The sequence below is a fragment of the Panthera pardus genome, unplaced genomic scaffold (genome assembly GCF_024362965.1).
Source record: "Panthera pardus isolate Hobbes unplaced genomic scaffold, ASM2436296v1 HiC_scaffold_1, whole genome shotgun sequence".
Classification (NCBI taxonomy): Eukaryota; Metazoa; Chordata; class Mammalia; order Carnivora; family Felidae; genus Panthera; species Panthera pardus.
The window spans coordinates 66,611,389-66,638,610 of NW_026526654.1; the positions used below are offsets into that span (position 1 = coordinate 66,611,389).

A 27,222-nucleotide genomic window follows, 5' to 3' on the forward strand; every position below is an offset into this window, starting at 1 on the left:
CCTCACCGCGGCCACCGGCAGGCTGGAGCGGGGTGGGGGTGCAGCGCAGCAGCTCCGCTTTCCCCGCCTCAGTGTCAGCAGGTGGACTTCTCGGTGGGCGCTGGGGACCACACAACCGGCCGTGCGCTCACTAACCCAGCTCGGTTAAGTAACAGAAAGTTTATGGGTTTGGGCCACCAGACATCCATACATAGGGCTGGGTGTGTGGGGAGCGGATCCTCCGCGGGCCTTCGCCATCTGTGCGCGCGCTTTGGGGGAACCGAGAAAAGCCTGCGCGCCCGGAGCGTGGTGCCTGGGGCCACGCAGGGCGCAGGCTTTGGGCTCACTGACTTTCGCCCGGCGCTGAAGTGTCTTCGAGGTTCCATTCCTGAGCCTTCCGGATCCAAGCCGAGCACGGGATCGCCCCCTTTTGCGAGGTCGATTCCATAAAAACCCGCCATCCCTGCAGAGCAGCCCCCTCCTCCATTCGCCCAGGGGCCTCGGCACTGCCTGGCCCCTGCCCCGGCGTGCCCCCGGGCTCGCGCACGCCTCTCCGGCGCCCCTCGCCCCTCCCCGCCCCTCACCGCTGCAGCAGCCTCACCGCGCCGGCGTTACCCACCTCCGGCGCCCCTCGCGCCCCCGGCCCGCTCACCCCCGCTCACCAAGGTGCGCGCATCGCGTCGGCTCCCGGCTCGCTGGGCTCCGGGAGCGCGCCACCGCGGCGGAAAGAGGGAGCGAGGAGGGGGAAGCGGCGCCCTGACGCTGCCACGCCGCCGCCACCCCACCCCCATCGAAATCCCGGGCCACCGCAGCAATCCGAGAAGGTCCCCGAGGAAGCGAAGCGCAGCGGCCGGGCCTGCAGCCGGCAGGGAGACGCGGAGGACGCGAGCCGGAAGGAACTGCGGCCCCCGCGCTGCCCCCCCCCCCTCCCCCCGCAGCCGTGTCCTCGGCCGCCCACCCCCGAGCCGGGTGACGCGGGCTGGGACAGCCGGGGGCCGCCGTGCTCCCCTCCCCCCGCGTTCCCTCCCGAAATCACGCCGTGCCCTCGCGGGGGGGGGGGGGGAGGGGGCGGGGGGCGCTGAGCCGCAAACGCGCTTTCTGGGGTTGAAATACCGAGATGCCCGCAGACCTGGCGGACACGAATTCCCAGCTCCCCCCCCTCCCCCGGGCAGCGGTATTTGGCGTTCAGTGCAATTGCCTGAGAGAACGCGTGATCCTGCCGAGTATTCGGGATTCGTCCGCACAGAGATCTACGCGCGCGACCGAGACCTAAAGCTTCCCCCGAGCGTGACCTCAGCGGGCTGCTCCGCGCGGAGCCCCACGACGGCGACTTCCCTGGCAGCCTCCGACCTACCTACTCATCACCTAGTCCTCTGGAAGCGAGGGGTGCCGCGGGTTGCGTCCAGATCTAGGTGGACGCTGACGAGAAGCTGCCAACCAAAACAGAATGTTGTCACGCTCAGACACCGAAGCCCTGACCGTTGGTAGGGCTGAGTGCACGGTGTCCCTTCGCCCCTAGGGAGGCTGAACACGCTCCGCCAGCGCCCTAACCTCTGTTGGGGGAAGAATCTCGGAGTTACCTGCCCCGGTAGCAACAGGCAGCGGGTGAGCCGATCTAGGATTACTTAAAAGACTCCCTTCTGCAGGGTAAGCCAACCGCATCGCACCCCCCTCGGTTCTTTGGCTTTGTCCTGGGTCACCTCCAGGTTGTGGAACCAGCTCACGGGTATGTTGGGCTTTATTTGCTGGATGCCTCTTTGGAACACGCTTTTTCTGCCACAGCCTAGACTGGAGTGGCTAAGGGGCGGCGTCAGGTAGTCTCTGATCCTAAGTCAGAGTCTGGTGAACACTAGCTGTCAGTCACCCGACTTAACACTGAGCACAGCCTGTTTGGAGCCTAGAACCACTTAGACCGGAAAGGACTCTGAACTTTTGGGGTTCTGTCTCAGGAATTCGGATCGGGTGAAGACAGACTGGGAAGGGCTTACATTAAACTAAAAAAAAAAAATGTATATGTGGGCTCGGGTACTTTTACAAATTATTTTTGAGCCATCCTATCAATATTCCGGAATATCATTTGTTTCCACAGATTCTTCCTCTGTGTCTTAAAGAGGTTAAGTTACTTGCCCAAGGTCACACAGTTAGTAAAGCACAGTTAGGCTCTGAAGACCGAGGTCTCCATCAACCAAACCTTATGTCCCTTTTCCACCATGCTACACAGAAAAATAATGAAATCGAGGGGTGAAGCATGAGAATTTTCAAGCAATAATTAAAAGAGGAAAGGAATCAGGAGGAAGTGGACAGAAAAAATGTCATGCAAAGTAAACCAGTAAGTCTACTATTCAAAGGAAAAAAAAAAAAAAAAAACAACCAACAGAAACCAAACTGTACTAGGTGGTAGACTGGACAAATCCAAGGCAAAGAAAGCATTCTTGTAGGGACACTAGGAGATTTTAGACCAAGATGGTAATATTTGGTCAGTCCCTTTTGAAGTCACTTTGGAATCATCTTTATCAAAAGTAAATAGGCTGGCCTATGCCCCGTTATGTGGGCATCCTATAAACTTGAACATCCACATTCGACATCTAATCACAAGTAAAGGAGGCCACATTCTGCAAGCTTATCTCTACAACTAAGAGAGAAAGCTCAAGGACAGGTGTTTGAAATAAGGAATACTGGAAATCGACTGTCCCCTCTGAGATTAGAGTTCTGGAGGTAGAATTTCCTAAGTCCTAAATGCTGAGTATGGGCTTTCCAAGACTGCCCAATCAATTGTTCAATGCTGAGAAAGTCACTGATAATTACAAGCCAAAAACCACTCAGGAAAAGCAGAGGTTGGTTTTCTTTTTCATGGGGAAGGTCATCTTCCAGGTCACAGTGCCCTCCATGCCCTGGGGCCCCAGGGCAGTGAGCATATCAGGAACAACTCACGGCTTCATCTAACTGGGCTCCTGCCCAGCACCCATTGGTCACACACAAGTCTCCGTTGTGGCCAGGACGAGCCTCACAGGGGAGCAGAAGCCTGGCAGCTGCCCTTCCAAACCCAGCCAGACTTCACAAGAAGTGATTTGTGCCATGAGCAGGGACGCGACCCTGTTGTTGAGCTCAGCTAACGAAGTCAGCAAAGGAGAAATCAGTCTCCGTGCAAAACAGGAACGAAATGAGATGAACTGCCTCGTAAGCTACGAAAAGGAGTCTGCTGACATCATGACTTTCAGGGAAGGAGGGATGATCCTACATGTGAGGGAAGTCAGCACGTGACAAGGGGTAAAAGAACCAGGCTGCATTAGGCTTGTCTCAGTTTCTTTTCCTCCTTCCTGTGTGTCTGAAACATCCATTATCCACAAAGGACAAATTTGTATGATGATGCTACTTACGTGAGGAACCTAGAATAGGCAAACTCATTGAGACAGAAAAGAGAATAGAGGCTACCAGAGACGGGAGGAGTGGAAATGGGAAATTATCGTTTTGTGGGTACAGTTTCTGCTTGGGATGATAAGAAAGTTCTGGAGATGGATAGTGGTGATGGTTGCACATTATTGCAAATGTACTTAATGGCACTGAATTGGCTACCTACAAATGGTTAAAGTAGTATTTTATGTTCTGTATATTTTACCATAATAAGGTATATGTGTTGTAGGTATATACATGTATATAAATATATATTGAAAATGCATAGTGTATATGTTATATATGATATATACATTATATATATATGTAATATTATAAACATATATAAATATATTTAAGATGTGTCATCAGGATGTAATACTTCTTTGGAGTAAAAGCCCAAGGGAAAGCAACATGCTAAGATAAGAGATGCCTTCTGCCCCCGGAAACTCTTTGAATTTTCATAAGTCTTGCCCTATTTTGCTTTCCTTTAGGGGTGCCAGAGCCTAGCTTTGGGTTTGTCGTGCTCCTCTTTCAAAAGGAAGAGTAATCCTGCCACTTTACTACTTGCTTCTGCCAGTGATAGGTAGCTGGGGGTCTGTGAGGGCATGTTCAGAAATGCCACACCCTGAAAGAGGTTCTACCTTTCAGAGACAGAGGAAGCTAAAATATGTTTTAAAAAAACACAAAATTTAACTGAGTAAATTTAAAGATCTAATTGACTTTATTCAATGATTCATGAATCAGGCTCACAGAAGGGAGCTCTGTACAAAAAGGGAAGGTTTTTAGAGGCAGAAAGGGGGTGGGACAAGGAAGCCATACACAAAAGAAAGGATGATTTCCAGCAAGGTCACTCTCCTCTGAGGGACAGGCAGGGGGCGGGGCTTCTCACCCAGTCTAACCTCACTAGTGCCATCAGTTCATTCCAGACTGATTGGAGGGCGCGTTCTCAGGCGTAGCTGAAACTGTAAGGAACTCTTGGTTTACTCTTGTGGGGGCAAATGACTCCATTTCGAGCCTGTTTTCCCTTTTGTCATGAGCAAACCTTGATCCCCAGGGTCAGCCTGTTTTGGTGGAAATGGCAAGAGGAAGGACAAGTGCCCTGGGTCTGACGGAAAACCAGTAAACCTTGTCCTTAGCCCCCCTCCTCCTCTCCCCATCCTCTTTGAAGATGCCCTTAGTTAGCGGGACTAGTAGAACCAGAAGCTGCACCTGTTCTGTGGTCTCTTTTCACAAGAAATGTGGTATACGTAAAAATGTGGGGTCCCACATGAGTGCAAGGGTACCCAGTAATCTGTTAGAACTGAAACAATAAGCTGTTTGTATTCTGTCTTGCCCTCTGGATTGTCGACCCGGGGGACCTTACTCAGTTCTGAGTTACTTCCCCCACAACTCCCTCCCCCCAGACCTGGCCCTGTACTTCACATGTTTCTGGTGTTCCATGTATTTGCTAACTGTTCACGTGGCTTGCGGGGTGTGATTTGAATGCCATCCCACGAAAGGGAAAGACATGAGGCTAAGATTATCCCATGTTTGGAAACACTTGAAGTGTCCAACATTTAGTTTCTTAGTCAACATTTAAAGTGTTCTTTACTATGATCTCAGCCCAATTTCCAGTCTCTTCTCTCACTTATGTCTCAATTATGCTAAGGCTCTCAATGGCCCACCAATTGCTCTGAGGACATACTTCACTGTTTCCTACCTTTGTGCCTCAAGCCATCAACCACATTTTACGTTTTTCACGTCGGCTTCCCAGAGACGACCTGGTACTTCAGTGTTTCTTGCCTGACATTTTGTTAGTCTTTCTGGTAGCCTTCTGGCCCAGTATACATAATTCCTTATGTCATTTCCACATGGGCTGTTTGATAAGGAAAGACTAAAATGCCTAGATTCAATCCTGTGTGGCTGGTAGGAATCTTTCTCTGTAACTTGGATATGAAACAAAGAAAGAAAAAAGAAAAGAAAAGAAAGGAAAGAAAGAAAGAAAGAAAGAAAGAAAGAAAGAAAGAAAGGAAAGAAAGAAAAAAGAGAAAAGAAAAACCTTATTTTTCTAAAATTGTTTCTACATCAAATTAAGTTGACTTGGTATCCCCACTTGAAAAGGTAGCAGGAAAAAGGTACCATGTGTTAACGAGCCTTGCTCCCTCCCTAAAGTTTCTCAAGAGCTCAAGTGCCTATGTAACATTTCTGGTCTCTTCCATCATGGTCACTAGAGAGAGCCTCATTTTTGAAATTTACTAATTTGAGCAGTTCCATCACTCTATACCAAGTGTGGGTACCAGGGTCCTTCACCAGGCTCTTAGGGATTCAGTCACTCAGCACTCAAACGCTGCCCCTTCAGAAAGTCTATCCCTCTCTCACAGACCCTTTCTGCCCTTCCCATTAAAAAACAAAAAGGCAGGGGTGCCTGGGTGGCTCAGTTGGTTAAGCATCGGACCCTTGATTTCAGCTCAGGTCATGTTCTCACAGATTGTGAGATGGAGCCCTGCATGGGACTCTGCTGTGACCAGCGGGCTCCCGCTGTGGGATTCTCTCCCCCTCTCTCTAGCCCTCCCTCATGCGCATGCGCATAGGAACGCACACACACACACACACACACACACACACACACACACACACACGTGCTTCTTTCTTTCTCTCTCTCTCTCAAAATAAATAAACTAAAAAAAAAAATCTTCTCTTTGAAGAAGCCACTTCCCACTCAGGCAACTCCTGCCTTTCTGCTTACCATACCACACAATCCAATTAAGTTAAGTACACAATGCCTTAACTCTGCCCTGGGGTACTCCAAGTCCTACTGATCCTCTTAGGGGCAGGGAGATTAACAGAAAAGTGGTCTCAATTCCTTTGGATTTTTCTGCAAAGCACTGAGGATAAAACAAGTGCATTTCTTAATAAGTTATCATGAACAATAAAATACAAATACTTTTCTCAATAAATTATTTTGCCACATTAAGTTACAATCTTTTAATATGCCAGTAAAATGAATACCGTGGGAGACTAGCTCTCTGTAGCAAAGATGGATCCAACCAACACCTTCTCTCTCTCTCTCCCCCTCTTTTTTTAAAAATTTTTAATGTTTATTTATTATTGAGACAGAGATAGAGTGTGAGCAGGGGAGGGGCAGAGAGAGAAGGAGACACGAATGTGAAGCATGCTGTCAGCACAGAGCCAGACGATGTGGGGCTCCGGCCCACACACTGTGAGATCATGACCTGAGCCCAAGTCAGAGGCTTAACCTACTGAACCACCCAGGGGCCCCTTCTCTCTCTCTTTTTTGATTCATTTCACTAGCCATTAAGTCATTCAGCTTGACTTGATGCTCTAATTTTGTGCTGTCCTTACTAACTTCTATTTAAAAGTAGATTTGCGTGTCAGTTTGCCTACAGGGAAAGAAGGTGCTGACCAGCCACCATGGGCGTTCTCACCGACTCCACTACCCTGAAGTTATATTTTTCATAGTAAATAGTCATAAATTATCATTCCTTCTTGCCTATTAATCTCCAGTGAGTTTGGTCAAATTAAATCAGATCCTGTAATAGGGAGAGGAATCATCCCCCAAAGACGCCCACATCCTAATCCCCAGAACCTGTAATTATGTCATGTTACACAGCAAAGGAGAATGTAGATTGCAGATAGAATTAAGGTTGCCAAGCAACTGACTCTGACAGGAGAAGATTATCCTAGACCATTCACATGTCCCAACGTAATCACAAGGGTCCTCATAAGTAAAAGAGGGAGGCAGGAGAGTCAGAGTGATGCAATGTGACAAAGATCTGGCCAGCCATTGCTGGCTTTGAAGATGAAAGCAGACCGTGAGCCAAAGAATGAAGGCACCCTCTAGAAGCTGGGACAGACAAGGAAATGGATTCTTCTGCAGAGCCTCTGGAAGGAACACACAGCCCTGCTGACTCCTTGATTTTAAGTCAGTGAGACCCATTTCAGAATTTCGGACCTCCAGAACTGTATGATAATAAATTTTGTATTGTTTTAAGTTACAGACCTCAAGAGACTGAGTGATTTTGGATGCACTGCAAAATCCAAACTCCAAAAAAGCAGTTTTTGGAGCTACAATGTAGTATCCTTGCCAAGTGGTTTCCTGGATTCCATTGGAAATATCTCAGTTTTTTCCCTCTAATCATCAAAGTGCTTTGAACATAATCTAGGCTCTTAAAAGTATCTGTCGAATAAAGAAATTTTGGCAAAATGTAGAGTCTGCAAGCCACAATTGGTCTACCTTTGATACTCTGGAACTTGAGGAATAACCATTTCTCTCTCTCTCTGGCTAGTTGTGAACGAGTGCCTCTGCTATGAAGACATTGGTAATTAAATTGTATGGACTGCACGTAGCAGAATTTGTGATGATAATACCCAGGTCTCTCTTCCACTTACCGAGAAAAATTAAAAAATCAATGCCAGTCTTAGCAGGCAGCAGTGACTTCCCTCATACAGGAGGGAGCTTCAGTTCTACTCCGCGACACGAGGAAGCTCTTCAGGTTGGCTGGTGGAAGAGCTTGTGACATTGTTGTCAACATAGCTGACACCCATATCATGTACAACACGAAACACTAGGTCTATTTGAAGAAAGAAAGACAAGTAGAGCATTTCAATGAATCATTACAGCAGTTGGTCAACTAAGAAGGGCTCCCAAGAGTCCTATTGTCATTCTTTGGTGTGGGAGCTGCTGTCCAGAGTCCAACCAAGTGTAAACAAAGAGGTCTCTTGAGAAATGCCATTGGCTGAAAGCTACTGACTGAAGAACCCTCCTGGGGAGAGCTCTGCTTCTTGAGTTCAGCTGTGTACAGAGCTGATGCACTGACCTAGCCACATGCACATTCACTGGGTTCCAATGGGCCAGGGGGCCTCGTTTTAAATGTTTATTGTTTCTAATTAGCGGCTTTAAGACAGTCCTGTTTTAAGTAGCAGAAACACGTGCAACACAAAACAGAAAAAGAAAGCCTGGCTGATTCCTGTTGCTGTTCTAAGTTGGGCTTGGGTGAAATACAAGAAGGGGAGGGTGAGGAGAGGAGGCTGGAGGGGAGAGTCTAAGGCCACCTTAAGGTGTTGGAGCTTTAGCCCAAGGGCAGGGGGAGTTACTGAAGGCTCCTGGACAACGGGACATGACAGTGGGACAGTGGGAGCCTGCTGATGTTTGCATTTTCCTTCCTTGGTGATCTAATACGTCTTAAGTTTTCATATGCACGGGAATCCCCTCAGTCTTGAAAAAAAAAATGTAGATTCTGACCCAGTAGTTCTCCGGTGGAGCCCCTGATGCTACAGCAAGGTCTTAGGTGATGCCGGTACTGCTGAGCCAGAGACCACATTTTGAGTAGCAAAAGCCTAAACAGAATGCCTTGTGAGCATCTATCATTGATTTGTTTTCAGAGCCTGCAAGAAGGCAAGGGAGCAGCTGGAGGGCGGACACAAAGCTCTTTTCCGTTTTCAAATAGCTGTGTATTTTCCTGGGGTGACCTAATAGTCTGGACAGAGAACATTGTAGCGAAGTCCGTAGTCATTCTTTCTGAGCCCTTCCTTTGTTCTGGACCTTACTCAGACTCTCTGCGCTTTCTGCTCAGAACTGGCTGTCTTGTCCTGCTCTCCATGTGCTTAGTTACAAATAGGCTTTGAAATTTCTTTTTCCTAATGTCTTAAGCAGGACTGACTTCTCCGTTTCTTGAAATTGACATCAAGCCAAGAACATCAGATTCTCCAAAAATGACGATCATGCCTTGGTTTGGATGATTTAGAGATGTGAAGGAAGGTTGCAGAAAAATAAATTAGATGCCTTTAAACTGATATTGCAGAGAGAAACACGGGATTTGTCAAGCCTTTGTTTTGTCAATATAGCACACACCATTAATTAGTTATATAGTATAAATGACATGATAAATGTAAAGTACTGAGCATAACATCTAGTACACAGGAAGCATCCAATATATGGCTTTATAATTTACTGTATTAAACTGCGCTGAATGTAGGTCTTCTCTTCCTTCTAACCTCAGAAAGACAGTATAATTCACACGTTAATGCTCAAGGCTTCTGTTGACTAAGAGATCACTAGAATAGAAGAGAGAGTTTGAATAGACTCAGATATATGGCCACTTGATTGGCAACAAAGAAACGAGTGGGTTCAGTTATTCAGTGCAGATAATGAAAGATGATCCTTTCATATAAACGGTGTTTGGGCAATTTGACACCATATGGAATATAACTGAACCTTGACCTTTACTTCACACAATACACAAAAATTAATTTGAGAGGGATCACAGACCTTAATGTGAAAGGTGGGACAGTAAAAACACTTAATCTTTAAAAAGCACATAGAATGCCTTGGTGACTTGGAGGTGAGTAAAAATTACTTAATCGGGACATGGGAAGTACTAACCAGAAAAGATATGATTGGTATTTGAAATAATATATTCAATAACACCTACAATCTAGTCTTTTATATTAGCTACAGTTTGTATTTATTAGAGATTTACAAAGTATTGTGAAAGACTCTTCAGATGGGCCCAAATACTCACACACACACACACACACACACACACAGAGCCCTAAATTTTGTGTTCATTTTGTGGATGCGTTACAACTGCAAAATACCAGACCCTTTTCCAACTAATGATTTATAAAGAGAGAACAAAAAAGAGGCCTCAGCCGTGCTTTTAGAATCCTCCTAAAAGGACAGCAGCCTAGAAAGAAAACTGGCTGTCAGTGCAGAGTGCTCCTGATGAAGTTGTCAGCATCGTTTGGGGTCACGTGACCTCCCAGCCACAGGAGCAATGATTTTGTTTTTCTCAAACCTTTTGCAGCAGGCAATGTGCAGTCAGACTTAAGAATAGCCTACTGACGTTAAAGGTTGGTAGTTCCAGGCAAGTCTTTAAATAAGACCCAAGACCACCATTTGTGCAATTTTACTCTGGATTATTATTCTATCAGGAAAGAGGGTAATAAGGCGGATCTGAGTTTAGCTCAGGAATTCCCAGCCAGACATCCCAGCTAGACATCCCAGCCAGATGGGAACCTTCCCATCTCTTTGCCACTTACCAGCTGCACGCCTTGGGCAAGACACTTCTTGAGCCTTAGTTCCCTTCTTTGTAAAATGGACAAGATGCCAATAACGTGTAGCACGTAGGGTTGGACATGCCAGACCCAGTGCTGGCATGGAGAAGTCACCTATTGGTGTGATAATCATAGCTCTCTCGTGCAGCAAAGCTACTGTCTGGTTTGGCCCTACACTCATATTCCTTAAGGACCATGCCCCAAACACTTCATGTTCAATCAGACTCTTCCTGACTCCCAACATCTAAGCTTCCAAGTGCCCCAAGTATCATGGAAACTAAGGAAAAGTAGGCACTCCTCCCTGATAGACTGAGAGGCAGATTTGAAGACATGGGACCTTCTTTTGGCCAGCCTTTTACAGATTATCACAAATGAAAATGTAACTTGCCAACATTTGCCTTTGGTGTTGGTAGATACCCCTCACAGAGATGCTAGGGACGAATGGGGACTAATTTTTGGACTCTATCAAGGACACAAAGCAATAGTATCAATGAAGAGTGTTTATTTGACATTGGGCAAGATATTTAGGTTCTCTAAGTCTCAGTTTGCTTCTTTGTGAAGCGTGCTACATGATAAGAGTATCTACTTCAAAACAGTGATTATGAAGATTAACACAGAAATATGACACATAGTACAACCTCTATAATAAATGCTTAGAACATTATTTATTAATAGTGCTGATCACTTCATTAAAACTTACTTTCCCTATCTGTAAAAAAGGATACTAACACCTATTACATAGGATTTTATGAAGATTAAATGGGATGATATTTTAGAGTTCCTAGGCCCAGCTCCAACATGGGGCAGGTTTCCCTACATACACCACCAAGAAATTCTCAGACACCAGCAGGGTGTCCAAGAATCCAACTCAATTCTGACACTCTGTACCCGGAGATGACATCACCTTCCACAGGCTAAGGGCTCAGTCCCACAAGACTGCCCTCAGCACCCACCCCCACTCCAGATGCCAGTCTCAAGCCCCAGGCCACTACGTGTGCTTCTGACCAACTGGCTACAGCTGAGAGGTTCCCATGACTTATTCCTTAGGTTCCATTTCTTTACTAGAGCTACTCACGGAACTCAGGGAAACACTGCCTCATATTTACCAGTTTGTGGAAGGATGTGATAAGGATACAAATGAATAGCCAGATGAACAGGTGCACAGGGTGATGTCCTGAACAAAGGAGCTCTGTCCTCATGGAGTCTGGGGACTGGTTAAGTGGCCTGAGGAAGCATTCTGGTTTCCCAAGTGTAGAAACTCTGAAAAAGACCAAAAAAGCTATCCTTTTGGGTTTTTAATGGAGGCTCCATTACATAATCATGATTGACTAAGTCATGGGCTATTGGCTGATTCAACCTCCAGCACTCCCTTCTCTGAGGTCCAGGGGACTAAAAGTTCCAAACCTTTAATCACATGGTTCATCCTTCTGGCAACCAGAGCCTCCCCCACCTTGCGTGGGTCCAAAAGTCACATTCATTAATAACAAGACACCCATTTCACCTGTATGGCTCTGAAGCATTTTTAGGACTGTGGATGAAGACCAAATATATCTAAGAAATATTCGGCCATCTGAATAGCCAAAAGTTGTATTCCTTAGAACCCATTACATTACAGATAATGTTTAAAAATATGTGTGGTACATTTTTTATAGATTATAAGAACTTAATAAATGTTAGTTTTTTTAAGTTTTGTTTAATGGATATTTATTTTTGAGAGAGAGAAAGAGAGAGCGAGTACCAGTGGGGGATGGGCAAGAGAGAGGGAGACACAGAACCTGAAGTAGGCTCCAGGCTCCGAGCTATCAGCACAGAGCCCAATGCGAGGCTCTAACTCACGAACCCTGAGATCATGACCTGAGCCCAAGTCAGATGCTTAACCGACTGAGCCACCCGGGAACCCCAAAATGTTAGTTTTTTTAAACAAACTTCTGTTAGTTTCTTGTTTCACTAACCCTACACAATACACACACACACACACATGCATGCATGCATAGTTTTCCCTGCTCCCCATTGATCCTATTGAATCGGGAGAAAAATCTATACATTGTTTCATGAACCTGTGTACTGCTTGAGGTCTTCTGAAAGGCTCAAGTCCAGTCATAGAAATTTCTACCATCACACTTACTGAATAGATTTAAAATGAGTATTCTTTTAAATTCTTTTCCTTGAATAACATTATACTTGGTGGGGGAGAGAAACAGATGCTAGTTATCCTGTATCCGTTTCTTGCCTAATCCAAATGGAAGTTATAAATGACATAATATGAAACACAAAGATTCTCTTACAGTGTTGTTCTCTCCTCTCCAGTTACTGCCCTAAAAAGCCAGTTGCTTGTCATCTAAATTCTCATAAAACTTAACTGATCCTTCTCTATCAGATCTTGGATCATTTCCCTTTCAGTGAATCAGACATTCTTTTTTATAGACTTTCATATTTAGACTTATGAGTAACATGGTAATATGCCCCAATAAATACCTTTTTGTCTGAACAAAGAGGCATTTGTTTAAGCGGCTAAATATAGTAATTACTCAATATATTTATTTCCTCCCTTCCACATACTTCTAGCAAGAGAACTGTGTACTATGTCAATGGCATAAAGCAATAGAATATAAGTGATGTGTTTATTTGACCTTGGGTAAGATATTTCAGCTCCCAGCCTTAGTCTGTTCATCTGTAAAGTGCACATGATAAGAGTACCTACTTCAAATAGAGCAACTATGAAAATTAAATAGACGAATATGAATCTTTAGTGCTGTCCTCGCTTTGCTTTATACAATTGATTATCTTTTAAAGATACCTGAATCATAAGAAAGAAAGTCTCCTATTTGCCCGTATAGTGCCATGTATTTCTCCATGTGGTCTCCATTTCGTGTTCTTCATTCCTTCATGTGGGTCCAGGGAGAGCTAGAGTAGAATGTAGGGTCATCAGGTCTGTGCCTTTCCTGTCTAAACCCACACGGTGTGTGCAAGTCAGAGCCGGGGCCAGAACTGAGGCCTCCAGACCTCCTGGGCAGAGTCCCCACAACCCCAGCACATGGCCTTCCACCTGTCGGAGAGGGTGTTGAACAGCATTATAAACAAGCAAGCATCTTCAGGTTCCTCTCGGGCACCACTTCCCTCTGGGCGATGATGACCCGCTGAAGGAAAGGATCTCGAGCTACCTCTCCAGCAGTTATCAGAGACAGTTCTGCAGATTTGGGGAAGCGTGTGGCCAAGGAAACAAAGTAAATAGTTCGCAAGATGAACACCTTTATCTTCCTGGCCTTATCTACATCTATTTTAAATTTTTTTTTCAACGTTTTTTATTTATTTTTGGGACAGAGAGAGACAGAGCATGAACAGGGAAGGGGCAGAGAGAGAGGGAGACACAGAATCTGAAGCAGGCTCCGAGCCATCAGCCCAGAGCCCGACGCGGGGCTCGAACTCACAGACCGCGAGATCGTGACCTGGCTGAAGTCGGACGCTTAACCGACTGAGCCACCCAGGCGCCCCTCTACATCTATTTTAATCATATTTGTGAATGTTCCAGAAAACAGATTGGACACTTTGGGACTCACAATTCTTGAAAATGTTAAAAATGAGGGGTTTTTTTTCTGATTTTAAGTAAAATATATTTATTGTAGGATAGTTGGAATGGAAAAATTACTCAATTTCTAAATCAGAAATAATCCTATAACTTATAGACAACAATTCTTAATATTTTGGTGTATTTCCTTTGTCTTTTTGCATGTATATGTACATATATGGTATATATGTATATGTACATACACATATATTACAAAATAGAAAACCACCTGTATATACAGCATAATCCAAACTATTTTTAACTAAAAAAATCTTTTTAAGTTTATTTATTTATTTTGAGACAGACAGAGACAGCACGAGTGGGGGAAGGGTAGCTAGGGAGGGAGAGAGAAAACCCCAAGCAGGCTCCATGCTGCCGGGACAGAGCCCAATGTGGGGCTTGAACCCATGAAGCCGTGAGATCATGACCTGAGCCGAAATCAAGAATTGGATGCTTAACCAACTGAGCGACCCAGGCATCCCTAATTTTTTTTAATGTTTATTTATTTTTGAGAGAGAGAGAGAGAGAGAAGCAGAACACGAGTGGGGGAGGGGCAGAGAGAGAGGGAGACACAGAATTTGAATCAGGCTACAGGCTGTGAGCTCTCAGCACAGAGCCCGACGCGGGGCTTGAACTCACAAACTGTGAGATCATGACCTGAGCTGAAGTCCGACGCCCAACCGACTGAGCCACCCAGGCACTCTAGCATAGTCCAGATTTTAAAAATAAGATAGCATCAGCATTTCCACAATTCATGAAATGTCTTTCAAAAAAACCCTGATTTTGAGTGACTGTGTAATAACCCATTGCATGGCTGATCCATAATTTATTTAACCAACACTCAATGCTTCAGATGATAAAATTATTATTCCATCGCAGGGCTCCCTTTTATTGAAAGGAAAGAAATGCATCTCAGGTACTGCCTCACATATATTATCTTCCTGGGGACACAATCTACTTTTTTAAAAAAAAATGTTTATTCATTTTTGAAAGAGAAAGAGACAGAGCAGAGGAGGGGCAGCGAGAGAAGGAGACAGAGGATCTGAAGTGGGCTCTGGGCTGAAAGTCAAGAGCCTGATGCTGGGCTCACACTCACTAACTTTGAGGTCATGATCTCAGTGGAAGTCGGAGGTTTAACCAACTGAGCCAGCCAGGCACCTCTACAATTTACTTTTTTAGTGCAAAAGGCGGGACAAGCTCTATTTATCTAGTTAGACACCGAAGAACACCTTGGTGGTTTAAATATCTGGCATGGCAGATTTGTAAAAAATGACAGCAAATAAGGACTTTAAATCTTTGTTTTTCTCACCACTTCTGAGACAAACACTTGGTGCATTACCTTGATTCCTGTATTTACTTGTTCACTCACCTATCCCCAGAGGATCCTAAAGAAGTAAAAACCCTGCTTATGAATGAATGATTTGTCCCCCAATACACTAAACTCCTACAAAGTATCACTATTCCCCTTGGCCGCGCTGAGTTGTAGACAAATGAATTCTAATCTGAGAGGAGATCTGTATTTACAGCTGCATGCAAGCGATATTCAAACGAATTTAAATGTAAACTCCTCCCATAAATCCGAAACGTGCCCAGCTCTTTGTTTTATTTTCAAAGGTCAGGTGTCAACTGATTTTCTTCCAGCAAAAATGTTTTTCTTGCATTGCACAGATTTGTCCCGAGCCAGCCACACTCCTGGCCTATGCCACCCGTCATTCCCTGCCACCCCAGCTGTGAGCTCTGCCTGGCTCTCGGGGATGGGTTTCTGAGAGACCTTCTGCTCACTGCTCGTCTCAGTGTGGTGGGATCGTTGAGAGCGGCAGTCAAGAAAGAATCCTTGAGATGTGTCATGGTGCAACTTAGTAAGTTTATTCAAGTAGCATGGGGACAGGACCCGTGGGCAGAAAGGGCTGCACTTGCTATGTGAACCTGGGGGTTACACGCTTAGTGCTCAAGGGGGAGGGGACGTGGAGGGAACATGAGATCATTAATGTCTTCTTCGAATTTCTACTCAGAAAACTACTTTCACAAGATTTCTCTGGTGTTTATCAGGCAGTTCGATATGAAGTCAGTTTGATGAGATACACAGGCAGTCATGAGACCCTTTAAGAACGTAGCAACCAGCATATATTTGAGCCTAATTAAAACTATGCAGGCTAGGGGCGCCTGGGTGGCTCAGTTGGTTAGGTGGCCGACTTCGGCTCAGGTCATGATCTCGCGGTCCATGAGTTCAAGCCCCGCGTCGGGCTCTGTGTTCCTGGGTTGCACAGATAAAATTAACAAACCCAGGGGCTCTTGAGTGGCTCAGTCGGTTGAGCATCCAACTTCAGCTCAGGTCATGATCTCACAGTCTGTGAGTTCGAGCTCCACGTTGGGCTCTGTGCTGACAGCTCAGAGCCTAGAGCCCGCTTCAGATTCTGTGTCTCCCCCTCTCTCTGCCCCTCCCCTGCTCATGCTCTCTCTCTGTATCAAAAATAAATAAAAACATTAAATTTTTTTTTTAAATTAACAACCCCAAACTGAACACCCTGTACTCACTCGTTGAAGAGTATCTTCACATTCATTTCTTGTGTATGTGGCTTTCTGGTCCCAGAAGCCATGGGACCCTGTCTCTTGGCGGCTGTCCCCAGACAGTTTTCAACTGCTTTTTGCGGTCACCCAGTCTTTCTCAGCACAGAGCCACACGGGTGGATTTCGCTCGGGGAAGGTAAGGTCCTGCCACGAAGTCTGGCCTGAACACCAAGAGGTTGTCATCAACTTTGTATTTTACTTCCTCCTTTTTCCTCTATTTGATAGCCATCAAATGGTTGTGTGAAAGTAATCGCATCCTTTCTCTCTTGCTCTGTTTTACTGGGAAAGGACTATTTTGCTGTGCAAGGGGTAGAAACACAGAGGCACCTGGGGTGTGTGTGCGTGAGCATTCAGAGCTTCTAGAACTTACTCCTGAAAGTAAGAGTAAGTATTTTGCTAAGATCCCCCTTTCAAATGTACCAGCAGGATTCCCTTTTGTTAATACACACACACACACACACACACACACACACACACTCCTCTTCAGACCTCAGCAGCTGGGAGCAAGGGTAAGTGACAGAACCTGCTGATGTAGCCCATTGTAACTCACTGCACAGTGGGCCAAACTACCCAAGCACAGACTATGAATGAGCTCAGCACAGCAGGTGGATTTATGCGATTTCTCAGAACCACAGTGGAGGCTTCTGACTTGATGGCCAAAACGAGACGTGGTTTTTTTTTTTTTTTTTTTCTCTTCTTTCATTCTTTGCCTCGGAATGATCATTCCCAACATATAAATCAGTTCTGGGGGAGGGATACTGCTGAGTCAGAAAGCCAACTGTGGAACAACGCTAACAAGGCACACGACTTTCATGATTCATTTCAATGCAGAGAATACAGTCAGGCCTGATTTACACAACTGTTGCACAAATTGGCTTTCCGAAAGCTTTAGCTTGCATCCAAAGACTTCTTCATATCGCTATTTTGAAAAAGTTGGCTATATTCTAGAATGAGAGTACTCAATATTCTTTCAGCGATAGGAATGTGCTTTAGAATTGGGGTACTTCACAGTGTGTTAGTTTGTCCCCTTTTGGAGGCCCTAGATAAAACTTCTCTTTACAAAGGATTAGTGTTAGCTGCTCCACATGGATTGTTTTTACCCAAGACTGGCCACGTCTTCCACATGCTCTTCCTGCTTCAGGACAGCGGCCTCGGTAATTCTCCTTCTGGTTCTCTATAGAATAAGAGCTTGGATATTTACAGGCCATATTCCAGTGCAAGTCATTAAGAATTTTCATCTCTGGGGAGCCTGGGTGGCTCGGTCAGTTGAGCGTCCAACTCTTGATTTGGGCTCAGGTCATAATCGCAGAGTAGTGGGATTGAGCCCTATGTCAGGCTTTGTACTGGGCATAGAGCCTGCTTAAGGGGCGCCTGGGTGGCGCAGTCGGTTAAGCGTCTGACTTCAGCCAGGTCACGATCTCGCGGTCCGTGAGTTCGAGCCCCGAGTCGGGCTCTGGGCTGATGGCTCGGAGCCTGGAGCCTGTTTCCGATTCTGTGTCTCCCTCACTCTCTGCCCCTCCCCCGTTCATGCTCTATCTCTCTCTGTCCCAAAAAAAAAAAAAAAAAAAAGTTGAAAAAAAAAGATTCTCTCTCTCTCTCTCTCTCTCTGCCCTTCTGCCTTGTGTGCACTCTCTCTCTCTAAAAAAAAAAGAAAAAAAAGAATTTTCATCTCCACTACAAATGTGTAAACGTAGAGATAAGAAAAGATCTTATGTTCTTTGTTTGGTTGAGGGGTGGGCAGTAGGCAGCTAGGAGAGAGTTAGGGTTTGGACGCCACAATTGGGCTTACTACCAAGCAATCTGGCAAGCACAGCGGTAAACCCCGTCTGGAAACTGCAAGCCACGTTCCAAAGAAGGCCAGAATGAGAAAAGGGTAAACTTACCAATAATGATTCTTGCTAGATGCTGCTGGTACAGACAGAATGACAAAAAAAGGAGCGTGTGTTTTAAGAACAATTTTCTCATGGAAAAGAGTCACCTCCAAAGGAGAAAACATAAAAAGATAAATATGTTTTGTTTCTAGCCATGTAATGTTCAAAGTTGATGAAACTCAACTCTATTTTTTAGGGATATATACATAAGCGGTATAGTTAGAGAAAGAAAAATGAAATAAACACAGAAGTCAGTGTAGTGGTTCTCACTAGGAGATGGGCTGGGGACAGGTTACATCTGGGCAGTTTGTGATCGTGGGTCACGTTCTACTTCTTGATCCAGGTGGCGGCTATATAGGTGTTTGCTAGATAATTATTCATTAAATGACGCAAATGTGTTTCATACATTTATTTTTGGAGTACATGTTTTAGTTCACATTTAAAAAAAAAGAATATGGAAAAAATGGAGACATTAGTCATCCTAGGAAAATAAACTCTTTCTCAAGGAGGAGACTTGGTCGCCATTGACTGTTTATTGACTGACATACTCTGGGTTGTACTTGAATGAAATTCTTACTTGGAGATCCCTGAAAGCCCTTCATATTTAAAATTAGAGGCTGAAAGTGCCATTGACCTTGATGCTAGCTTCTCTATGGCAGTCCTGGGACCACAGGCGGCAAGGGCAGGAGCTGGAATGAGGAGGACAGGGTAAAAGATGGAGGAGTGGGACAAGGGAGGGAGAAGGCATAGTGCAGGCCAGGGAGGCCAGAGGCCTCAGTGGGATCCCAAAGTCAAGAAGGCAGAGCTACTCGTGGTAAGAACAAGGCTATGTATCAAAACTAGCCGTTCAAGCAGAGGTCTGGATTGTCAAGTTTTGAGAAGGAAAGCCTAGAGCTCAGGAGATGTGATGCTGGGTCTCCTGGCATGGACTCAGCAGAGCTGGGGAGGGTGAGACGGGTGGGAACTCAAAATTACACGTACCTGCTGTGAAGACAGCAGCTCTTGGGATCCCAAATGAAGGCAGTGTAAGAAATGACAGAGTAAGTGAAAGGCAGGTTAACCTAAGGATTCAGTCATTCAAATACTTATTGAGAGCCTACCATGGGGCAGATGGCTAGCCTGGAAATTGGAAATTCGGTGTAAACACAACAGTGTCTACCTTCCTAGAACTTGTGTTCTAAGAAGCAGTGAGAGAGCAAGAGGGCCAGATGATAACTAAAGTAATTGGACAGCCAAGCAGGTAATTCCTCGCAGTACTATTAAGAAAATAAGGCAGGGCCACAGGGAATGGGTTAGGGAGGGAGTGGTACTCAAGAATGTTGAGAAATGGTCTTCCGAAGGAGGAACAAGTAGAAAGGCCACAAGATGAGATGTTCCCGGCCGTCTAAAAAGGTTGTCAGGAGTAGAAATACAGAAAAGAAGTAGGGATGAGGCCTGTGATTAAGGTCCAGCTGTTGAACGTGGCTCAGGGCCAGGAAAACCGACTACCTAGGAAAACTAGAAAGATCAAGAACAACCCAGCCCTCAAGGGGCTGAGGTACCTGCCCCATTATCAAAGGGGGGCCCAGGCTTGCTAGAGCCCAACAAAGAACATGACTCCGAGGGGGGGCCAACCTGGAGCTTGATCCCAAGGAACATGTCAGAAGTCAGAGCCAGGACTCAGAGCCAGAAAATTCTCCATTTAAGACACGCAATTCCATTTCCTGAGCCAACTGTCTTCTCCCCAAGGAAGCCTCTGGTTTGGAGCTGTCACTGTGATCTATAACATATCACTTGAAGCACATCACAGCACACCCCTCTTCCAGTCGCCCTGGGGTGGTAATACACAGAGACAGACAGTGCAGAGAAAAGCCGCTCGGCCTCCACAGAAATCTGGAACATGTTTGTCAGTAGCCTACTTGTCAAGTCTCCTGGTAGGATAAGGTCTCCTAGAATACCGATCATCGAAAGCCATAGACTCAAACAGGATAAGGTTAGTGACCTCCTAGCTTGTCTACCTCATGGCCTGCCTTAGGCATCCCTCAGAGATATTGTGGGTTCAGTTCCAGACCACCACGGTAAGGTGACTACTGTGATAAAGCAAGTCAAATGATCTTTTTGGGTTCCTACTGTGTATAAAAGTACTGCATTCTATTAAGTATGCAAGGTAGAGACTTCAAGCAATGTACAGACTTTAATTAAAAAATACTTTGTTGCTAAAAAATGCTAACCATCGTCTGAGCTTTCATTTCAGCAAGTCACAATTACTGATCACAGATCACCACAACAAATATAATGAAAAAGTTTGAAGTATTGTGAGAAGTAGCAAAATATAACACAGAGACACGAGGTGGGCAAACGCTGTTGGGAAAATGACATCTACAGACTTGCTCAATACAGGTTGCCACAAAACTTCAGTGGGTAAAAAACGCCATGTCTGTGAATTGAGATAAGATGAAGCAAGCCTCTATTTAAATTTCACCCTTAACTGTTCAAGTATGCATTCTGGAAGGGTCTTTTGGCCCAACACAGCAGCCACATCTGGTTGTTAGATGTCAACGGCTAAAAACGGTTGAGAAAAAGGGCAAAGAAAACGGGAGAAATTCCTTCCTGTTCCTCCTCCTACAGCGAGGGTTCACGGAGCTTGTCCCTTCCTCAACAGGTGGCTAAAACAGGGGGCTCAATGATCTTCCTGGCCTGCCTCATAGGTTTGTTCAGAGGTCACGGGGGGGAACACTATAGATTAGCTGTAGAGCATCACGGAAATTTTTCTTTTACAGTAGCACCACATTAAAATCTATCGGACCCACAACTCCAATGGTTCAGTGGAAAAATATGCTGCCTAAGTCTAGCAGGACAGGGAGTGGTGTGGTGGTAACTATTTGCCAAACCACCATCCGGGAGACGGGGAGCCCCTGATTTGGTAGCACTTACCAATTTCTGTGGCGTGAATGCTGCCACCATGGCTGATATTGAGCTACCAATGCGATATCACCGAACACAGAGTTGGGAAGATATAAGCACAATGGTGCAAGCTGGCCCTAGCACACCTTTGGCTGTGCCGAGGACTGGGGGTTTAGAGGTGGATGAAACACAACGTATGTCCTCATAGACTAGTGCGTGGATTGGTTGAGGAGGTAGACCATCAAGTGAAGCATCTTGAAGTAGCGTAATGAGGAACGAAATCACGTACGTAAAGCAGATACAGGGGTCTCTTCCCCCAATGGGATCTGTGTCCTCACAGGGAACAAAACCTCAAACTAACAAGATAAAGCTTTGATAGTGGACTAGTCATCAGCTGCAAGTCAAGGAGGGTCATGGGAAGTTCTACCTCTAATAGATAGCTTCCTACTTTTTCGTGAAGACTGGCCCTAAATATAATGACACTGTAACAGATTACATTCAGTGATCTCATCTGGGTTACTGATAAGCATCAAAGGCTCTGAGTCAGAGAAAGGGTAATTAAAGCTCAGGCATCTATGAGCTGGAAGGCCCACAACCCATCCTCTTAACGTCTAGCTTAACGTGCTAGCTCCTCTTAACGTGCTAGTTCCTGCTGCTACACGTCTGGACTTTGGCTGGGGGAGGGGCAGGAGGGCTGGGGAGGAAAAGCTTAAGAACCAAGGAGAAGAGGCTCACCCCATTAACATCTTCTTATCCTCCTACTCTCTTGAATGTGCACTCCTACCGCACTCTCCTGGGCAACCCTCTTGTCTGTCACCATTCAAAACTCAGCCGCACCGTAGGGTGCCTGGTGGCTCACTCAGTTGACCTTCCGACTTTGGCTCAGGTCATGATCTCACTGCTTACAGGTCCGAGCTCTGAATCAGGCTCTCTGCTGTCTATGCGGAGCCTTTTCGGATCCTCTGTCCCCTTCTCTCTCTGCCCCTCCACCCCCATCCCCCCCTCCCGCCCCCAAAAACACACTCTCTCTTTTTCATAGTAAACAAACGTTAAAAACTCAGCCACACCTTCTTCAGGTGTGTGAGCATCACACAGTGCCTTTCCCTCAGCTGTTCCATCTAGCTCTTGGATTGCACTTTTCTCTCTCCTCTTCCAGCTCTTCCTGTGTAGGGGCTCCCTTCACATTCAGCCTTTTCTTTTTTCTTTATGTTTTCTCTTTTAATATTGACCTCAACTCCCCTAATCTTCCTCTGTGCAGATCACATCATATTTGCCTATCAAGACCTTCCCTTTCCCCTGAACACCAGCCTCCTGTTCAATGATCAGGTACGCAACTCATTCTCCATGTACCTGTGGAACATCAATTTTTTATTTTATTTTATTTTATTTTATTTTATTTTATTTTATTTTATTTTATTTTATTTTATTTTTTTAAGTGTATTTATTTGTTTTGAGAGAGAGAGAGAGAGAGCACACACAAGCTGGAAAGGGGCAAAGAGAAAGAGAGACAGAATCCCAAGCAGGCTCCACGTTCATCAGCGCAGGGCCCAGTGTGGGGCTCGAACTCACAAACTGTGAGATCCTGACCTGAGCCAAGATCAAGAGTTGAACACCTATCTGACTGAGCCACCCAGGTGCCCCTATTTTACTTTTAAGTTTGTTTATTTATTTTGAGAGAGAGAGAGAGAGGGCGCGCGCTCATGCAAGGTGGGGAGGGGCAGAGAGAGGGAAAGAAAGAGAATTCCAAGCAGGCTCTGTCTGCACTGTTAGCACAGAGCCCAAGGTGGGGCTGGATCTCACTAACCTTGAGACCATGACCTGAGCCGAAATCAAGAGCAGGGGACTTTAATCAACTGAGCGACTCAGGCGTCCCTGGAACATCAGTTTAAATTGCTCGTCTGGGGGTGTTCAAGGTCCTTCTTTCTTCAGTAGCTCTCACCCAGTTAACTGATGAGTTTCTGTTTTTGTACTTAATGGCACCAGTGTCATTCAGGCTTTACTGACGTCTCATGGGGCCACCTCTCTTTTGGTAGCTCTTTCCCTCTGCTCCAATCCGGTACTTGCGGAGGGGATTTCAGTCATGGTACCCCATCTAGCTTCCACCATAGTCATGTGACCCCAGCTTGGCCAATCAGAGTCATTCCTTGGAGGTTTCCCGAACTTCAAAGGAAGTTTTATGTTCTCTGTAGTTTTATAGTCTCTTCAGTTCATAGATGGAGCTTTAAGCATGTATCCTAAACCACTGGTAGCCATGAACCCTTAGTGTATAGAGAAGCCTGAGAGAAGACAGCTGGTACACAAAAGAGAAGTAGCCATGAGAGACTGCCTTTGTTCCCATCCTGATTTCATTTAACCCTAAGTGTGGCTCAAGTCCTATACCCATTCAGAAAGCATTCCCAGGGGCGCCTGGGTGGCTCAGTCAGTTAAGCGTCCAACTTTGGCTCGGGTCATGATCTCAAGGTTTGTGAGTTCCAGCCCCGCATCGGGCCCTGTGCTGACAGCTCAGAGTCTGGAGCCTGCTTCAGATTCTGTGCCTCCTTCTCTCTCGGCCCCTCCCCTGCTGGCACTCTGTCTCTGTCTCTCTCTGTCTCAAACATAAATAAACATTAAAAAAATTTTTTTTTAATTCCCTTATCTTTTATTCCCTTATCTTTTTTTAAATTCCCTTATGTAAAGTTGTTTTTATTTGTTTTTTTGTTTATCACAAAGCTATTTGCTGGTACAAAGGAGTGGAATGATATACACATTTTTAAAAATGTAAATTAAAATAGATGTTCTTGCTCAAAAGGGAGGGCATACAGTTTAGATGGTAAGGAAATTCCTATTCGAGTTGATGAGAAAGCAAAGCTGAAATTAATTAATCAGCTCTCCCCCTCAGTGGATCTCCAGTGCTATAAGCCTTCCATAGAGCGTCTTCTCAAACTGAGTGTGATTCTAGGATTCAAAGAGTTGGAGCTTGTAATCAACACAATTCCTAAATGCAAGCCCATTATTTCATTTGGTGTTCCACCAAAGAAACGGCCATCGCTTCTATGATCTTGGGAAAGTGCTGGATTATAAAGGCACCTTCCTAAAGGATTTTCGAGTATAGTACAGTAGTTTCCAAACTTGGCAGCCAATTGCAGACAGCTGGAGAGATTCTGATTCAAGTGGTCTGGGATTGGTCAGGCACTTGAGGACTTTTAGCTCCTTTGGTGATTTGAGTGTGCAGCCAAGGTCGAGAAATGTTCTAGATGAAAAGAAGAGTGTTATTTCAATACAAGACTGAGGGTGCTGGGAAGGGTGCTGAGGGAAGTCACAAGGTGTGGCGAAAGCCCAGAGGAGGAGCACCCTAACAGAGAACCCCAACCCAAGTTAGAATCTTACCAAGTACCCTGGCACCATCCCAAACTCATGAATTCAGAATCTCAGATCACAGGGCATTAGTATGTTTTAAAAGCTCCCTGGGTGATTCTGATACCCAGAGATGGTTGAGAGCCATTGGAACCCTCCTAGGGAGATATAGTGAGGGGAAGGCTTGTTACCCTCTAGGGGTAACAGCTACATGGAGACTTGGAAAGTACAATTGGGTAGTTAGGCAAAGGAGGAGGCCAGGCCTTGACATTCTACTCTGCTTCTCCCACTATGCCCACACAGGCCCTGGAACATGGTAGTTACTCAATAAACTTTTGTGAAATGAATGTTCAGGATATAAGTGATCACTGGGTTCCATATGTGGAAGCATCTGTATTAGCCTCCTACAGCTCCTGTGACAAAGTACTACCATCTGGATGGCTTAACACAACAGGAATTTCTTCTCTCACAGTCCTGGGGTCTACCTATATGAAATCCAGGTACCAGCAGGGTTGGTTCCTATTTAGAAGCTCTGAGGGATGATCTACTCCATGCCTTTCTCACTTCTGGTGGTTACCAGAAGTCTGGCATTCCTTAGCTTATAGGTGCATCACTGCAATCTCTGCCTCCATTGTCACATGGCCTTCTTCCCTCGTGTGTGTTTCTGTGTCCAAAGGTCCCTCTTATTCTAAGTACACTAGTCTTTGGGTCATCTAATCTCGTATCTAGTATCTAGGCCCAGTCTAATCTAGTATTAACTCAACTTGATTACATCAGTAAAGACCCCATCTCTAAATAAGGTCATAATTACAGGTAGCTGGGATTAGGGGGGGCACAATTCAACCCACATGGCATCCCAAAGAGTAGGAGAAGCCGGTTGTCACACAACAGAGAGAGGTATGTGGGGGGAGGAGCCTGAACTCGTCCTAACCTTTTCCCTGCTCTCCTTGGATCTACTCACTTGAGTGAGTGGTTCTGAAACATTTCCAGTTACGAACCCCTGGTTTTTGTACAACTCTTCCACACATGATACATCATTAATTTGTGAAGTTACACTTCGCATTTTTAGGGACAAATGAGAAATATTCCATAAAGGAATTTGAGACTGCGACATCTTCTGTCCTCCATGCGAGTCCTCTAGCTTTATAAATTTGGTTCTTCCTCTAGCTCAGGCGAAAGCGCACAACACGCTCACAGACTCAGACGTCTGGTGCAAAACTGGGACAGTCCCCAGCAAACTGGGACAGATGTCACCCTATCTGTTTCTCACTCCGTCTTTGTCTCTCTTTCCCAGGCTCCCTGTGTGTCTTCTGCTTGGGTGTGCCCTGTTGGAAAGGAGAAGGACACATGTGACATATTTAAAGCTTGATGAAAGGGCTGAAGGATTCCAGCTGCTTTTTATCCAACCCTGACACTTAGATACTTTTCAAGAAGCAACGTGGCCTTATGAATTGGTAAGAATAAAAAGAAATAGTTTATCCTCTAGCTTTATCCTTACAAGGCCCCACCTAACTGCCCACATGGTGAACTGGGAAAATAGTAAACTGTAAAATGTTTTAGTTGAGATATAAAGTAGACCTATTTTGAGTATATGACGATGACTTGTACATAAACTTGGAGCCTTCCCTGACAGCCCAGTCTCTGAAAACAGCCCAGACTGTCTCCACTGCTTAACTTCTGCCTCCTCTGCCCATTGCAGTCTGGCTTGTGCACCCACAACTGCAATGGAAATGATTTCTGAAGATTATCAGGACCTTCCGATTGTGAGGTGTCATGGCTTCAGTTTTAGAATGGCTGACGTTTAAAAAAATTACCCTACCATGCACTGGAGAGGATGTGGAAGGCCCAGAACTCTCTGATACCACTCATGGGAATGTAAAATCGTACAACCGCTTTGCAAAACAGTTCAGCAGTTTCTTAAAAAGTTAAACATATACAGATCATATGAGCCAGTCTGGGTATTCACCCAAGAGAAAAGAAAGCATGCGTTCCTACAAGGACATGAACATGAACAGTCAAAGCAGCTTTATCTGCATTAGCCAAAGATTGGCAACAACCCAAATGTCCATCATTTATCCATTAAGGAGAATGGATAAATAAACTGTGATACATCCATGCTAAGTCCACAATGGAATACTATTCAGCAGAAAGGAAGAAGGAAGGTAGGAAGGAAGGAAGGGAGGAAGGGAAGAAGGAGGGAAAGCTATTTACACAATGCTCCAAAATGGGTGAGTCTCGATCTCAAAATAATTAGGCCCATTCCCAAAATAAGGAAGGCAGTTTAAAAAAAGAGTACATACTATGATTTCATTTATATAAAATTTGAGAAAATGCAAACTAATCTATAGTGATGGATCAGTGGTTGCCTGGGAAAGAAGGATAGAAAGGGATGGAGAGGAGGGGTTACAAAGGACCAGAAGGAAACTTTTCGGGTGATGGATGTGTTCATCAACTTGATCACGGTGATGGTCTTAGGGTGTGCCCATACAGAAAACTTATGAAACTATATACTTTAAAGATGTGTGGCTTATTGTATGTCAATTATACCTCAATAAAATTATTTTTAAAAGCCCA

General features: G+C 45.2%; 1 long non-coding RNA gene across 1 annotated transcript; it reads left to right on the top strand.

Annotated features, from left to right (window-relative positions):
* Positions 1-1,043: 1,043 nt before the first annotated feature.
* On the top strand, positions 1,044-27,222 carry LOC128776135 (uncharacterized). Its single transcript, XR_008421087.1, has 2 exons — positions 1,044-1,626; positions 25,943-27,222. It is a non-coding gene; the product is annotated as an uncharacterized LOC128776135 (long non-coding RNA).